Below are 17,133 nucleotides of genomic sequence, written 5' to 3' on the forward strand. Positions count from 1 at the left end.
GCTAGCAGCTAACTAAACCAAGAGATTAACTAAATAAAGAGGCACTAAGAATTTAAATCATTTACTTAAACATTCAATTAAAAAAATCTGCTATAAAACTTAACCCAAAACTAACCCTACTCATAAATATATACAAAAACTTCTCTCAAATGATACATATACAATAGTCATTTTGTTTACAAATAGAATAAAAGGCATAATAAACATAGCAGTAGTTAACTAATTAACGGAGTCAACTCCTCGAAGCTTTCGCTGCACAACTCTGATCTGTCTCTGAAACTGAAAGTGGGAATGGGTGGGCGCAGCATCCCTAGAAGGGGTTCCCAGCAGGAATAACATTTAACTTTAAAGAAATCATGAGCAAGATTTGGAAAACAATTCATGTTTTCCCAAACATCAAAGTGACTAAGTCACTAGAAATGCACAAACAATGTATATGGACAAACTCCTTCTTCAAACAATATATATTAGTGATGCCGGGTTTTTCCACACCTACATAGCTATATTGATGTCGGGTTGTTCCACACCTAATAAACATAAAGCTGAATTCATATAGATATAAATGAAGGAGCGTATCATATATACCACACGTGGAAATTCTCATTTCCCATAACAATTCATATTGACAACAAAACATTACATGTCCTTTCCAATTCATGGAAAAATTCAAAGAATCAACAAAACAATCATAATACAAACTAAACAATACATGAAATGTATAAACTGACAAAGCATGAGTTTGTTAAACATAAACTTTATAAAAGAAACAACAATAGTTTCAAAAGAGTTAAAAGTATTCCCACCTCTTTTGCTGAAAAGCCATGCCTACCTCGAGATCCACGATCCACCGATTCATCCTTTGATTCGATTGTTGTTAATATAGTGTAATTGTTAACCACAGAAGAAGTCTAATTATCTAACAAAAATGTCTCACACAAGAATCATACAGGCCTATCTAATGGTTCTAAGTTCATTTATTATTTTACACCTATTGATTCTCTATCTTTAGTATATCAAAGGTTTACTAATTGAATTGGGTTGGTTCTATAATCCATTACATAAGTCTTGTGAATATCTACAACTTTGTAGAAGAAGCCAAACGTTAATTCGGACCACAAGAGGTCCAAAACATCAAATAAGTACACTAGCCTTAACCCCAAGCCCACTAATCATGTCCTTTACACAAGATCTGACCCAACTGGATAAACCAACGGTCAAATAGGTCAACTAACAGTCCACGTCAAGTCAAAGTCCAGGGTCAAACGAGTCAATTGGTCATTGACTCAGGTCAAGTGACGCGGTGAGTCAACTGATTCGACTCAGTCAGAATAACTGAGTCATCTAAAAAAAACTGAACTAGACTGAATAAACTTAGTCAGACAGGTCAAAGGTTCATCTTACACAACTGTTACTCTAACTCTACAACCTAACTCAAGTTCAGTTTCAAACTAATAATACATCAATTAAATCATTCAAGTAAACTTCAAATTCAAATTACAAATACAACAGCAGCCTACCTGCAATTGCAGTTCCAAGCTTTTACAACAAATGCTAACAGCAACTAGCACCAAATCATCCTCTCTGCAAAACCTTACACTTACCTAACTTTTAACTACATCTAGTTCTAACACACACAATCCAATTCATTGAACCTGTGATTCAATCACACTGCAACTTCATTCCACACTTAATTCCTATCAGCACTAACTATTTAATTATAACACTAATGGTTCAACTTTTCCCCTTGTTCACAATCATATCCTCCACAATTACTCAACACCAGTCTCATTATATCAGCACCAGTTCTATTACTTGAACATTTTCACGCTAAACTCATTATTCAAAACAACCCGTCCATCACAACCTGTAATCTTATTCCTAGATCCCCAATTCAATTACAATCACAGCTCATCCAATTCTCAATTCAGATAACACACATCCACCACATTCATCAAAACTCCCCATGAACCAAAACAAACCTTCACCCAAAAATATTATTTCAGTTCACTACTAATTTCATCCAACATACAGACAACAACACAATTCTTCATAATTGTAACTTTAAAAGAAAACCATAACCATAATTCATTTCATACATTAGCTTCAAAACACCCACAGTTTCAATACAAGCCAACCATGTCCATCTCAATCTTATTCAATAACTATTCATAATTTCAAAGATAGAATAATTATCTTTACAAGGTTTACTGAGAAAGACAGTTACCTCAAACTAATTGAAATCAAATTCTTCATCACCTTGATTCAAAACAGCAAATCATCACAAGCTCATCATTTATCCCCAGTTCAATTGGAAACCCCAACTTCTCTCTGAATTATTACTTCATCACTTGAAACCTAATTCCATCTTCAATTCCACTCGATCATTCAATACCCATCTTAATTCATCTCACCGGAACATCAATACATCTTTTAAATCTTCTATGTGTCTCTTCTTATGAAACCCTAACTCATCGATTCATCACCGAATCAACATCAGAACTTCAATTGAACACCAACCCCTTTTGTTCTTCATCACCAACTACTCGAATCCTCCTTAAATTAATAAATCCTCCATATCTTAAACCCAAATGAAAACCATAACTTTCTGTTTATCTACAAATCAGCATCCCTTCTTCTTCTGACGATCAAACAACAAGAACACCACCAACAACACCTAATTCTCGATCACTCTCTTCTTATCTCGATCTCGGAATCTCTCTATTGTCTCTCAACTCGCCGGAAAGAATGACCACAGGGAGAAGAAGAAAGAAGAAAAGGAAAAGAATGAGAGTTATTCTCTCGACCGGGTGTAGATAAGACCAACTAGAACTGATAAATCTTCCCTCTAAATTGATATTGGTAGTCAGGGTCGGTCCAAATCAAAAAGACTTTTTTGCTCTTCATAATTATCCAATGATATATCCTTCCTCCAGTATCCTATTATTACGTTCGAGTAGTCCATTCTGCATAACTTTTTGAGACCTATCCAACGGTACTAGTGTCGTATATAGATAGTTGTTAGATTAATTCCTATTAATTAACGTTCGAGTTACACTAATTGAGTAATTATCGGCTAATTCGTCACTTGACTGGTCTAATAGCGTTGACGAGCTTGAGGGTCTTTACATTCTCCCCACCTTATACATTTTCGTCCTCGAAAATCAAACCATCCTTCTGGTCTTCATAAACTCCCCACCTTATAGAATAATCTTATCTCTTATCTAAGCGCAAACAACGTAAAACAAAGCATAAACCTAAATGGCTTTCTACAACTAAAATTTGTGACTCTAGGTTCAAAACTTATCAAATAGGGAAGTCTAAGTTTCTAATACTAATTTCTACAATGCAAAACTATAAGTTTTAGTCTTTAAGTTGTCTACACAAATTTCTATTTTATAAAATATGTGTCTCTAACTACAAGGAAGAATCCTCCAAATCTTTCTAAGTAAAATTGCCTGGTTAAATTGGGGCCTATGCCACTTAATTAGGGCCTATAACTACATGACAAAATAGGGTCATTGGGAGAAAATTTATAGAAACCCCTTATCCAATATTTATATTAATGCCCAGTATACCCTTATTAAATTAATGCTAATTCGGATTATTAAATAATGTTTAATCAAGTTAATCCTGAAATTAACTTTCATTAATCGATAATCAAAACTTGTAAAAAAAATTAATTTTTACTCGATCCAGAATCGGTTTAAGTTAGTGCATTTGTAAACCGATTCTGGGTTGAGTTTTATGCTTAAGAAGATGTAAACCCAGAATCGGAGATTGATCAATACCCACAAAAACCGGTTCCAAAAATCGGGCTTTTGTAATGCACATGTAAACCGATTATGCCTTACTTTCAGAAAAAAAATATTCATTACATAGTTTAGGAAATTAGCCCACTACATATATATAGGACTCAGTATGGGAATCCTAGAATTTGACACATCAAATGCTCATCAATGAACCTCCGAGAACGTCGGTACAACGTCGTATATTCTTTGTGGTGAATGAACTTTCTTTCCCCATTATGAATTCTCCATAGCCCGTTGAAACGTTCCAGCTGAAATTCAATGAATTCTTATATGTTAGTATGTGAACTAGTGTAGTTGACATGGGTATAAAAATAATAGCATTACTCACTTTTTCCCTAAGAGGAGCTCGTGGATGATAGTGGTAAACCATATTTCTAACAATTACGTACTCTCGCATTGCGCCTTTTATGTAGTTGAATCGAAAAGCCAAGTCTCTCCATTTTCGGTTATTGGGATTCGCGGTACGCCCGTAAAATAACTCTTTAACTCTCTTCCAAAACATTGAATTGATTTCATTCGGACGTCCGTGGAACGTATTACCAAAGGATTTTACCAGACACAAATCTTCAAACGGTTCCCATTCCATTTTCTAGGCCAAGTGTGTGATGTGGGAGTGGCTCAAAGAGGTTATCCTTATATAAATGAAGTCTCAACGGATATTTTTTTAAAATTCAATTCGAACAATCAGATTTTATATATTACCAAATAGACCGATATTGTCCTTACAAAATCATATAAATTTGCCTCTAACAAATCGGACTTTTGTAAAGCACATGTACACCGATTCTCAAAGTTACAGAACTTTTCTTCAAGAAAATCAGATTACATATTTATACAAGAAAAGTTCGGATTACAGAACTTTTCTTCATAAAAAGTGGATTACATATTTATACATGTAAACCGATTCTAGAAGTTACAGAACTTTTCTTCATAACAATCGGATTACATATTTACATATGAAATCCGATTCTAAAGCTGAACATTTAGAAAACTGCCAGAATCGGATTACATATAGTTATATGTAAACCGATTCTGACAGAAAAATGCTAGAATCCTCCATTTTTTCCATACACATTAAGTCATTCATAAACTAGAAACCAGATTAAGTCATTCATAGACTAGGAGTGTAACCAAACATAATTCGACAATAAGTTTAAGACAAGACATAAGTTTTGACTCTATAATTATCCATACTTAATGACATAAACATGAATACAACCATTCATTAATGAACATCCCCACCACGACCACGTCCACCGCGTCCTCGTTTACTAGGTTGGGCGCTGCTCGATGCACCTTCAGACATGTTTTTGGCAGGGGTCTCTTTCTCTTCTTCTTTGGCTCATCTTCCTCCTCCTCCTCCTCCTCAGAATCATCCTCGTATTGCTCCCCAAATTTTGCACCAGCTTCTACATCTTTGAGACCGTTCAATTCATCAATTAGCTTTTCATTGGCCTTCATATTTTTCCCTTCCCCGATTTCTAGCTTTGCCCGGGTTATCAAGTGTCCGACTCGTCTTCTCTGTTTCCATTTCAAATAAAAACATTCAATATATAATGCTAAAACCATTAACAAAATAGTAATTGAGTAACAATACGCACCAAGTATTCGAGAGCCATATCTTTGTCCTCTATAATGGGCCTCTCATCTACTCGTATCACTCGAGTATGCGAAACATTGAGGTACCACGGCATGTAATGCGGAATTCCCTCGTCATCTATTCGAGATGGAACCAACCAAAGGATATTTGTGAAACGCTCTGTTATCCCAATAATCACATGACATGTGCTTTGGTTTTTGTCTCATTGAAGTTGAAATCCTTGTGCGCCTTTGGGATTTTCTGTATGTAACCGCATTGTCTTGCGACTCTTGACGGGTTGTACATTACATATCCTTTTGGGTGAAACAAAGGTCCATGATATTCACCTTACTTTGGGCACCATGTAACGAGCCTCAAGCTCGTCAATACTATTAGACCAGTCAGGAGACGACTAAGCCTCTATTGACCCGATTAATTAAAGACGAACATTAATTAATAGAAATTAATATAACAACGATATAGTTACAAAATTAATATCATTAGATAGGTCTCGAAAAGTTATGCGCAATAGACTACTCGAACGTATCATTCGGATACCGGACGAATAAGATAACATCAGAATTGTATGAGGGGCGAAACTAACCATTTTACATATAAACCGACTGGGGATGTCCTTATCCTTTTTTGGGTTCCTTAATAATTTCTGGTCGGCCTTATCTACCCGTGTCGAGAGGATAATTTCTCAGTTCTCTTTCTCTTTCCTTCTTATTTCTTCTTCTTCTGTGTTCTTCATCTTCTCTTCTCTGTTTAATCCGACTTCCGAGATTTGAGTGTTTATTTGTACGAGAATTCTTGTAGATCTTGTTATCGTTGTTGGTTGAAGACGAAGGTGATGGTGCTGAATTTGTTTAGTCACATGAAAATGCAAAAAAAGGGTAAGCCATTTAGGGTTTCTGTTTTGATTGAATTTCTTTATGAAATTAAGTTTGTTTGGTGTTGTATTTCATGGGTTTGTTGTTAATTAGAGTAGGAAGAGTTGCATAAGGTTTAATTTTGGTTTCTTTAGGAAATTAAGATTAGGGTTCCCGAGTTTGAATTATTGATGAAGAAGGTGGGTTTAACAGTGATGAATCGAAGAAGAGCTGATGTTGTTTCAAGCTTGTGTTTGTGATTGAAATTGGGTTTTGATTCAGGGCTTTGTAAAGAGGAAATAAGAATTTAGGGATTTGAAGAGGGTCTAAGATTGGGGGTTTTCCCTGATTCGGAATCTACTATGAATTGGGTTGACATAGGAGAAGATTCATTGAAGAATTTGTGTTGTTGGAATTGGAGTTATCATGGTTTGGTATTTGGTGATAGGATTGTTAGTGTTAAATAATGGATGTTACAGGGAATTATTGGTTAGTATTGGGGAAGATTGAATCGGTGTATTTCACCGATTATGTATGTGTGTTAGTTTGGAGATACTATGGCTTAGTAATGGAGCTAATTATAAACTGCCTGAGTTGGTAATGATGTTGCTGATGAAGCTTAAGTGACAGGTGAAGTTGAGTTAGTGGATTTGATTTATGAGATTGTTGACTTGAGGAGTTTGGTAATGAAACTGAGACTTTAGTGGTAGTGATATTGAATTAGTATGTGTTGGGCTGGTGCAAGTATAATTTGGATATGAAGTCAGTTAATGAAGATAAAGATGATGTTGAAGATACTTTGAGGATGTGTTTGTTAAGTTGAGCCTAACTGAGATGTTGATTGTTAGTAACTGTAGTTTTAAATTGATTTATACGGTATGAAGATGAATTAGATACTAGAGTTGTAAATGGTGCTTTGCAGCGGCAGTAGAGGTGGAGATGAGTTTGGAACTGGAGTTGTTGAAGTTGCAAGAAACGTATTGATGACGTTGTTATGAAGATAAAAGGTATGGATGGATATTGAGTTGGTAACACAAGTGAAGCTGTTGATGCTGAACTGGTGAGATCAATGAGGAGCCGAGAGTGAGGTGTTGTGAACTGAGCTAATGATGGAATGTGGTAGCTGCAAATGAAGTTGTAAGTTATAATGAAGGTGTTGGCTCGGGCAGCTAGTTTGGTTGGTGTTAAAAGAGATATAGAAATCTCACTTTAGGAAGTCGATTGTGTATATGATTGTTTTGTTTGGAATGAAACTTATGAAAAGGCCGGAAGAGTATGTGGATGAGCTTTAAATGATGGGATTGATGATATGAATATTGTTTGGTGTCAGAATTGCAGTTAGAACAAATTGTACGATTGAAAATGTATTAGATTTCTGTTGTGTTTAAATTATAAAGTTTTGTTAGAATGAATAGATTGAATTTGATCTAGGATTAGAGTCTCAGCTGTATGTGAACCTTAAGCATGTATGACTGAACTTATTCAGTCTGTTTTAGTTATGTATAGCTGACTCAGTGTCTGACTGAGTTAGATCGTTGACTAAGTTCACCTGACCTTGACTAGACTCTGACCTAGACTTAGACGTTGACTGTTAGGTTGACCTTGGACTGTCAGTTTGACCGTTAGTGACTGTTAGTTGACTAGGATGACTCTATTTTCCTAAATTGATATTTTGGGCCCCTTATGATCCGAATTAGCCTTTGGATTCTTCTACAAAGTTGTAGACATTGTTGAGACTTAGCTAATGGACTATCTAACCAACCTAATTGGATTATTAAACTCTTAATTATGTTAAAGGTAGAGAATGATATACCATAATGGGATTAGAACCATTAGATGGTTCACTAAATTTATAACTAGATCATTGTTTGAGATTATGTTATGAGCCTTGTGTAAGACTTTTGGCTAAACTCTTAGAGTGCTTGTATGATTAACAGTTAATCTATATTAACAACGATCGATTCAAGGATGAACCATTGGATCGTGGATCTCGAGGTAGGCGAGGCTTGTCATCAAAAGAGGTGGGAATCGATAACGAACTCTCTTGTATCCATTATTGTTTTAAAAATCAATCTTGGTGTTGTGAAATTCATGCATATATTTGTGTGGTTTGTGGTATGAGATGTGTGCCGACACAATATCAGTATTCTATGGCTAGGGAGATACACCGCAATATTACATGGCTAGGGCGATACACCACAATATTATTCTTCCCTTATGTGCGGCAACACACATCTCATACGTGGATGTTTACTGTTATTTATGGATGTCTTTGAAGAAGTTTCTACATTATGTTTTATTGTATTTTCTTGTATTATCGACTTTCGATTAAACCTGCATTGTCTTCGAATCATATTAATGATTACTTGAAAGCTAGTTGTTATTTCCATTGGGCACCCCTTTTAGAGATGATGTGCTCACCCATTCCCACTTTCAGTTTCAGAGACAGATCAAGATGTGCATGTGACAGTGAAAGCTTCGAAGAATTAGTTACATTAATTAGTTAGCTTCCGCTATGTTATTCTGTATTTTTATTCTATTTGTAAATCAACTCATTATTGAATATGTATAATTTGAGAGAAGTTCTTGTTCATATATTTTCTGAGCGGGGTTAGTTTTTGGGTTAAGTTTTGTAGCAGATATATTAATTGAATGTTTAAGTATATGATTTAGATTCCTTAGTGCCTCTTTATTTTAGTTAATCTCTTGGATTAGTCAGCTGCTAGCTTTGGGGGCGCTACAATGCTTGTATCAGAGCTCACTATTAGATCTAATATGGGCGGCAATAGAAATTGCCAGTGCCAGTTAACAGATGAAATTAGTTTAGAACTGGGTTGGGTTGTGAGATAAATTTTAATTACTAAAAACAATCAGGAACTAAAATATTTTTGAATTGAATTGTTTGATTGTTTTGTATAACATGTTGATTTGTTTATTTAGCATGATGTGTATGTATGTTACTATATAAACTATGAAGTAAAAGTTGTAGGTTGAAACCAGATACATTATAGTTTAGATATTTCAATAGAGAATTAGAGATTAGTTAGACTCAATTATTTAACATAGATAATCTAGCACTGGAGAATAGTGAGGTTTGTAATTCTGGTGTGTTTGTGTGGTCTTTGTTCGTAGGAAACCATCGTCGGGTCTTGCTAACCTGGATAGGCCAATTACAAGCATGGATTACCATTCATGTTAGGAAGACTTGCTTCTATTAGTGAACTGATAGATCCCAAATTTTATTTAGAATCTAATAGGATACCTTTTCTCATAATTAGAACCTTTTATCTATCGAAATAGATACAAAGTTAAGTGGTAAGAGTAGTGAAGACAATAGTTCAACTATTAGTATTAATAATAATAAATGATAATAAGATCACTAATAATTATAATAAAAGTAATATCAACACTTATCTATTACTATTGTATTGAACTTTCTCTAACTAAAAATCTTATTAGTAAGTATATAATGAAAAAAGTAATAATTAGGATCAAGTATGTACGCAAAATTATTAGTAATTATCTACGGTTAGATTTTGTAAATTAAATAAAAGTAGAAATACCTTCTTGTATTTTGAAACCAGATAGTTAATGTAAAACTTGTTAGATTAAACCTAAGAACGTGGGGACATACAACGTAAAAAAAAGACTAGAATTCCTAGTAATATTATACCCAAAATTAACTTTAGTTTAATAATTGATTTAATTTATCATTAAAAATTAAACAAACATACATGAGGATTAGTAATAATATTTGGACGTTTAGTGCGATAATAGACTTGAAAGAAAACAAATTCGTAAATTAATAGGATACCTTACATTAAAGACTATTAGAATACATTATATTTTTATGCAGACCCAAATTGAAATAATATTAAGTACCAACGCTAATATTTAATATGATATATATAGTATACAGACTCGATATTAGAAAATTAAGACTTAATGTACCAACGGGACTATAAACAAACTAATAACGATAATAATAAAGATATAGAAAATAGTAACACTACTGATAATAGTATTTCGATAATTTTGTTAATATCATATTTAAAGTAGATAATGTTCGGATAATTTATATATTATATAAAAGTAAAGTTAAAATATCTGATAGATGTATGTTAAATCAAATTTGGATAATTATATAGATAAATATATAAAAAATATGGAACTACGTCAAATTAATAAATACCAGATTATAAATTTTAGCGCAGAATCTTAGACATGCTTATCTGTTAGAATCAAATTACCATAGTGAACTTAGAGAAAATCCTTATGAAATAGAAAAGTTAGTCTATTGAACCTAGAGCTACAAATTATAGATCTTAGTTGCAGAAAACCAAATAGGCTTGTGCTTCTGTTCTTGTTATTTTGACTCATTTAAAATGAGTTGTTCTTTTCGCGCATTTGTAAGTACGAGCAGTACTTGCACTTAGTCGAGAGATAGTGTTTCTTTATAAAGTGAGGAGTTCTGAAGACCAGAAGGAAAGTTCGATTTTCCAGGACGAAAATGTTATAAGGTGAGGAGAATGTAACGAGTCTCAAGCTCGTCAATGCTATTAGACCAGTCAGGAGACGACTAAGCCGCTATTGACCCGATTAAGTAAAGACGAACGTTAATTAATAGAAATTAATCTAACAAAGATCTAGTTATGAAATTAATATCATTAGATAGGCCCCGAAAAGTTATGCGCAATAGACTTCTCGAACGTGTCATTCGGATACCGGACGAAGAAGATAACATCAGAATTATACGAGGGGCGAAGATAACCATTTTACATCTAAACCGACTGGGACTGCCCTTATCCTTTTTTGGGTGCCTTAATAATTTATGGTCAGCCTTATCTACCCGTGTCGAGAGGATAATCTCTCATTTATCTTTTCTCTTTCTCTTTCCTTCTTATTTCTTCTTCTTCTATGTTCTTCATCTTCTCTTCTATGTTTAAGCCGACCTCAGAGATTTGAGTGTTTATTTGTACGAGGATCCTTGTAGATCTTGTTATCCTTATCGGTTGAAGACGAAGGTGATGGTGCTGAAGTTGTTTAGTCACAGGAAGAAGCAAAAAAAGGGTAAGCTATTTAGGGTTTCTGCTTTGATTGAATTTCTTTATGAAATTAAGTTTGTTTGGTGTTGTGTTTCATGGGTTTGCTGTTAATTGGAGTAGGAAGAGTTGCATAAGGTTTAATTTTGGTTTCTTTAGGAAATTAAGATTAGGGTTCACGAGTTTGAATTATTGATGAAGAAGGTGGGTTTAACAGTGATGAATCGAAGAAGAACTGATGTTGTTTCAAGCTTGTGTTTGTGCTTGAAATTGGGTTTTGATTCAGGGCTTCGTAAAGAGTAAATAAGAATTTATGGATTTGAAGAGGGTTTAATATTGGGGGTTTTCCCTGGTTCGGAATCTACTATGAATTGGGTTGACATAGGAGAAGATTCAGTGAAGAATTGGCGTTGTTGGAATTGGAGTTATCATGGTTTGGTCTTTGGTGATAGGATTGTTAGTGTTAAATAGTGGATGTTACAGGGAATTATTGGTTGGTATTGGGAGGAAGATTGAATCGGTGTATTTGAACGATTATGTATGTGTGTTAGTTTGGAGATACCATGTCTTAATAATGGAGCTAATTATGAATTGCCTGAGTTGGTAATGATGTTGCTGATGAAGCTCAAGTGACAGGTGAAGTTGAGTTAGTGGATTTGATTTATGAGATTGCTGACTTGAGGAGTTTGGTAATGAAACTGAGACTTTGGTGGTAGTGATATTGAATTAGTATGTGTTGGGCTGGTGCAAGTATAATCTGGAGATGAAGTCAGTTAATGAAGATAAAGATGATGTTGAAGATACTTTGAGGATGTGTTTGTTCAGTTGAGCCTAACTGAGATGTTGATGGTTGGTAACTGTAGTTTTAAATTGATTTATAGGGTATGAAGATGAATTAGATACTAGAGTTGTAAATGGTGCTTTGCAGCGGCAGTAGAGGTGGAGATGAGTTTGGAACTGGAGTTGTTGAAGTTGCAAGAAACGTATTGATGACGTTGTTATGAAGATAAAAGGTATGGCTGGATATTGAGTTGGTAACACAAGTGAAGCTGTTGATGCTGAACTGGTGAGATCAATGAGGAGCCGAGAGTGAGGTGTTGTGAACTGAGTTAATGATGGAATGTGGTAGCTGCAAATGAAGTTGTAAGTTATAATGAAGGTGTTGGCTCGGGCAGCTAGTTTGGTTGGTTTTAAAGAGATATAGAAATCTCAGTTTAGGAAGTCGATTGTGTATATGATTGTTTTGTTTGGAATGAAACTTATGAAAAGGCCGGAAGAGTATGTGGATGAGCTTTAAATGATGGGATTGATGATATGAAGATTGTTTGGTGTCAGAATTGCAGTTAGAACAAATTGTACGATTGAAAATGTATTAGATTTCTGTTGTGTTTAAATTATAAAGTTTTGTTAGAATGAATAGATTGAATTTGAGCTAGGATTAGAGTCTCAGCTGTATGTGAACCTTAAGCATGTATGACTGAACTTATTCAGTCTGTTTTAGTTATGTATAGCTGACTCAGTGTCTGACTGAGTTAGATCGTTGACTGAGTTAACCCTTGAGTTGACCTGACCTTGACTAGATTCTGACCTAGACTTAGATGTTGACTGTTAGGTTGACCGTGGACTGTCAGTTTGACCGTTAGTGACTGTTAGTTGACTAGGATGACTCTATTTTCCTAAATTGATATCTTGGACCCCTTACGGTCAGAATTAGCCTTTGGATTCTTCTACAAAGTTGTAGACATTCTTGAGACTTAGATAATGGACTATCGAACCAACCTAATTGGATTAGTAAACTCTTAATTATGTTAAAGGTAGAGAATGAGATACCATAATGGGCTTAGAACCATTAGATGGTTCACTAAACTTATAACTAGAGCATTGTTTGAGATTATGTTATGAGCCTTGTATGAGCCTTTTGGCTAAACCCTTAGAGTGATTGTATGATTAACAATTAATCTATATTAACAACGATCTATTCAAGAATGAACCAGTGGATCGTGCATCTCGAGGTAGGCGAGGCTTGTCACCAAAAGAGGTAGGAATCGATAACGAACTCTCTTGTATTCATTATTGTTTTACAAATCAATCTTGGTGTTGTGAAATTCATGCATATATTTGTGTGCTTTGTGTGGTATGAGATGTGTGCCGACACAATATCAGTATTCTATGGCTAGGGCGATACACCGCAATATTACACGGCTAGGGCGATACACCACAATATTATTCTTCCTTTATATACTAGTATTATATGGATAGGGCAATACACAGCAATATTACACGGTTAGGGCGATACACCGCAATATTATTCTTCCCTTATGTGCGGCAACACACATCTCATACGTGGATGTTTACTGTTATTTATGGATGTCTTTGAAGAAGTTTCTACATTATGTTTTATTTTATTTTCTTGTATTATCGACTTTCGATTAAACCTGCATTGTCTTCGAATCATATTAATGATTACTTGAAAGATAGTTGTTATTTCCACTGGGCACCTCTTTTAGGGATGATGTGCTCACCCATTCCCACTTTCAGTTTCAGAGACAGATCAAGATGTGCATGTGACAATGAAAGCTTCGAAGAATTAGTTACATTAATTAGTTAGCTTCCGCTATGTTATTATGTATTTGTATTCTATTTGTAAATCAACTCATTATTGAATATGTATCATTTGAGAGAAGTTCTTGTTTATATGTTTTCTAAGCGGGGTAAGTTTTTGGGTTAAGTTTTGTAGCAGATATATTAATTGAATGTTTAAGTATATGATTTAGAATCTTTAGTGCCTCTTTATTTTAGTTAATCTCTTGGATTAGTCAGCTGCCAGCTTTGTGGGCGCTACACACCCAACCTTCTTTCCTTTTCCTTTAGCCAAAGCCTCCTTGTAAGGATCAAAGACAACATCCTTCGTCGTCAAGTTGTCTAACTGGCGTCTCAAATTCAGACAATACATTCTTTGTTTCTTCGGCTTACTTCTGTAGGTATACTTTTTTCCATAGTGCTCTCCGTCCCAATCCTTGTTCTCAAAAGCCCTTTTAGCAAATATTGGGAAGTGCAAATATATCCACGCCTGCAGAAAAGCCATATTCCCTCCGAGTTGGTTCCTTTGATCCCTAGAAGCCTTTCTCAACTGCGTCAAAGAGTGTGCAAGGATGGCAGTGCCCCAAGAGTAGTCATGTATCTTGCCAAATGGTTGCAACAGCTGGATAAAGTTGGCGCTCACACGGGCACCGGAAACGTCGGGGAAGATAACAGCTCCAAGGATATAGAGGACATACGCATTGGCCGTGGAGATGATACGTTGCGGCATCACCGCTTTTCCCTCAGCACGAAGCTTCTTTATTCCCATGAAGTTGTCCCTCAACCTCGAGAGATGGAATATCCCCTGCTTTGCCTTTCCTACTAGCATCTCCTTCTTGGTCTTCTCCTCATCCCATTGGAACACTTCCTTGGTCCACCCAAGCTCTGGCTCGTACCCTTTGTGCTCCACGTCTTTACCTTATATGCTTATCCCGATAATGAACTTCGCATCATTTGGAGTTATCGTCATTTATCCAAATGGAAGATGTAAAATATCCGTTTCCCCGTAGTATCTCCCGGCAAAGGCGGAACAAAGAGGTCTGTCGTAACCAAGATGGCCCAAATTGTTGACCGCAGAAAGAAACCCCGTAGAATTGACTATATCGACCACTTCTAGAACTTCTCCACTGGTTGATTCATCAGCTATGAGTGGCCATTATCTCATCTTACTCACTGACGTTCCTGGCTTCATAAGACGAACGTCATGCTTGTGATCCTATAAAACCAAACAACCAAACAATTAAAAAATTACACGGATAATAATGTTTACATTACATGTCACAAGGTTTAGGTACTTATTATGGTATTGTAGACGGCGCCGCCCAACTGCCTTTGTAACCCCATAATACATTTCCTCCATCAGCTGGTATCCCTAAAGGTGGATCATCAGGGCCGCGAGAAAGCATCTTCAGCTCGTCGGGCATGTGGTCACCTTTCTTCTTCTTTGTAACTTCTTTCTTCTTACCTTTTCCTTTAGGGTCTCCTTCTTGTTCTTGAACGACTTCTCTTATCTCTTTATCACCTTCCTTGTCACCTTCTTCTTCATCACTTTCACTCTCATCACTTTCTTCTTCACCACCTTCCTTGTCACGTTCTTCTTCATCACTTTCACTCTCATCACTTTCTTCTTCAACACCTTTCTTGCCACGACTATCTTCATCACTTTCACTCTCGTCACTTTCTTCTTCACCACCTTCCTTGCCACGTTCTTCTTCATCACTCTCACTCTCATCACTTTCTTCTTCACCACCTTCCTTGACACCATCATTTTATTCCTCATTAACTCCCTCATCACTTTCTTCTTCTTTGTCACCACCTTCTTGTTCAGTAGGTGTTTTGGGATCAGATTCTTCATGTGTTGGTTTCTCCACTTGTGGTGGTGGCTCATTGATGACGATCCCTTTGGATTTACTCCCCAGGCCTCTTGGGTTTCGGTGGGAAGCATTCAAATTTTTACCGTATTTTCGACGAGGTCCCAAAGGCTTAGGAGTAGCATGGTCATATTTCTTCTTATATTTCTTTTCGGCTTGATTTTTTTTCCTGTAGAATACGGATTTAAGCAACAAAAACAATGGAATAAAAACCATTTTTAAAGTCAGGGTATATAACCAGTTTACTCGGTATACATATGAAATCCGATTCCAAACATATAAAATTAACAGTCGGATTTTTGCAAGTGCTAATGTGAACCGATTCACGAAATCATTTTACTCGATCTACATATAAAGCCCGTTTCTGAACTAAACAATCGGTTTTTTGTTAAGACATATGTAATCCGATTCCAACAAAATAAGATCCAGGAGGATTGGCTACAAAAATCGGGATATTTATACACTAACGTTCCCCGATTCCTTTTCACATGCAGAACAATCGGACTATAAGTTTATGAACATAATCTGTTTTTAATAAGAATCGGGTTACTTCGTGACTAACGTAATCCGATTCTGTGAAAACTGAAATGTTTTGATTTCAAAATTCTCAATTTCTAACCTAAAGCATGTTATTAAAACCTATTTTAGAGGATTGGGTTGATAAAAAAGTACCTGATTCGACCTATTTCCTCCTCTTGTGCGATACGATCGGCTTCGGATTATTCTTGCACTTCCTTCGTTTTATTTCGAATTGCTTGAACAAGTCCGGTATTGTCAGCACTAGAATGATTCTTGTTAGTAGCATACTTAGTTCTTGTTGGTTTTGACATTTTATGGAAGAAAGAAAACGATTAATCGTTTTTGAATCGTTCGATCATCGACGATTTTTGGTTTCAAGAAAATGGAAAAAGAGGGAGTGGAGGAGATGAATCGGTTTTTATGTTAGAAATAAAAACTGATTTTGTTAGTTAGGTTTATTAAGGATTGATGGGGTTAATTTAGTAATATTAATATTTTTTTGAGGGTAATTTTGGTAGTTTACATAAATATTAGATACCCCTTATCATTGTGAATTGGGTAGATGAAGTAATATATAGGCCCCAATTAAGTGGCATAGGCCCCAATTTAGCCAGGTAAAATTGTATCTATGAGTTTACTAAAGAATTAAACCAAACTTCTATGATCGGTCATCTCTGAATGCAGTTGCCCTGTCAAGGTTGGCCAAGCCCAACAATGCCTTCCTACGAACAGAGAAAACACAACCTCCACTATTCCCCAGTGCTGGATTAACAAAATACTAACTTATTAAGATTACCTAATATCTAAAATTCTATCGTACTGGTGTAATCCTGATAAATTTTGCTTCATAAAATTTATACA

The 17,133-nt window shown here is 35.5% G+C and overlaps 1 long non-coding RNA gene across 1 annotated transcript; it reads left to right on the top strand.

Annotated features, from left to right (window-relative positions):
- The first annotated feature begins 11,144 nt into the window (after positions 1 to 11,144).
- On the top strand, positions 11,145 to 14,078 carry LOC113355925. The gene is made up of 2 exons (XR_003362667.1): positions 11,145 to 13,340; positions 13,841 to 14,078. It is a non-coding gene; the product is annotated as an uncharacterized LOC113355925 (long non-coding RNA).
- Positions 14,079 to 17,133: the final 3,055 nt, after the last annotated feature.

Source organism: Papaver somniferum, chromosome 3, assembly GCF_003573695.1.
Source record: "Papaver somniferum cultivar HN1 chromosome 3, ASM357369v1, whole genome shotgun sequence".
In the NCBI taxonomy this organism is placed as follows: domain Eukaryota; kingdom Viridiplantae; phylum Streptophyta; class Magnoliopsida; order Ranunculales; family Papaveraceae; genus Papaver; species Papaver somniferum.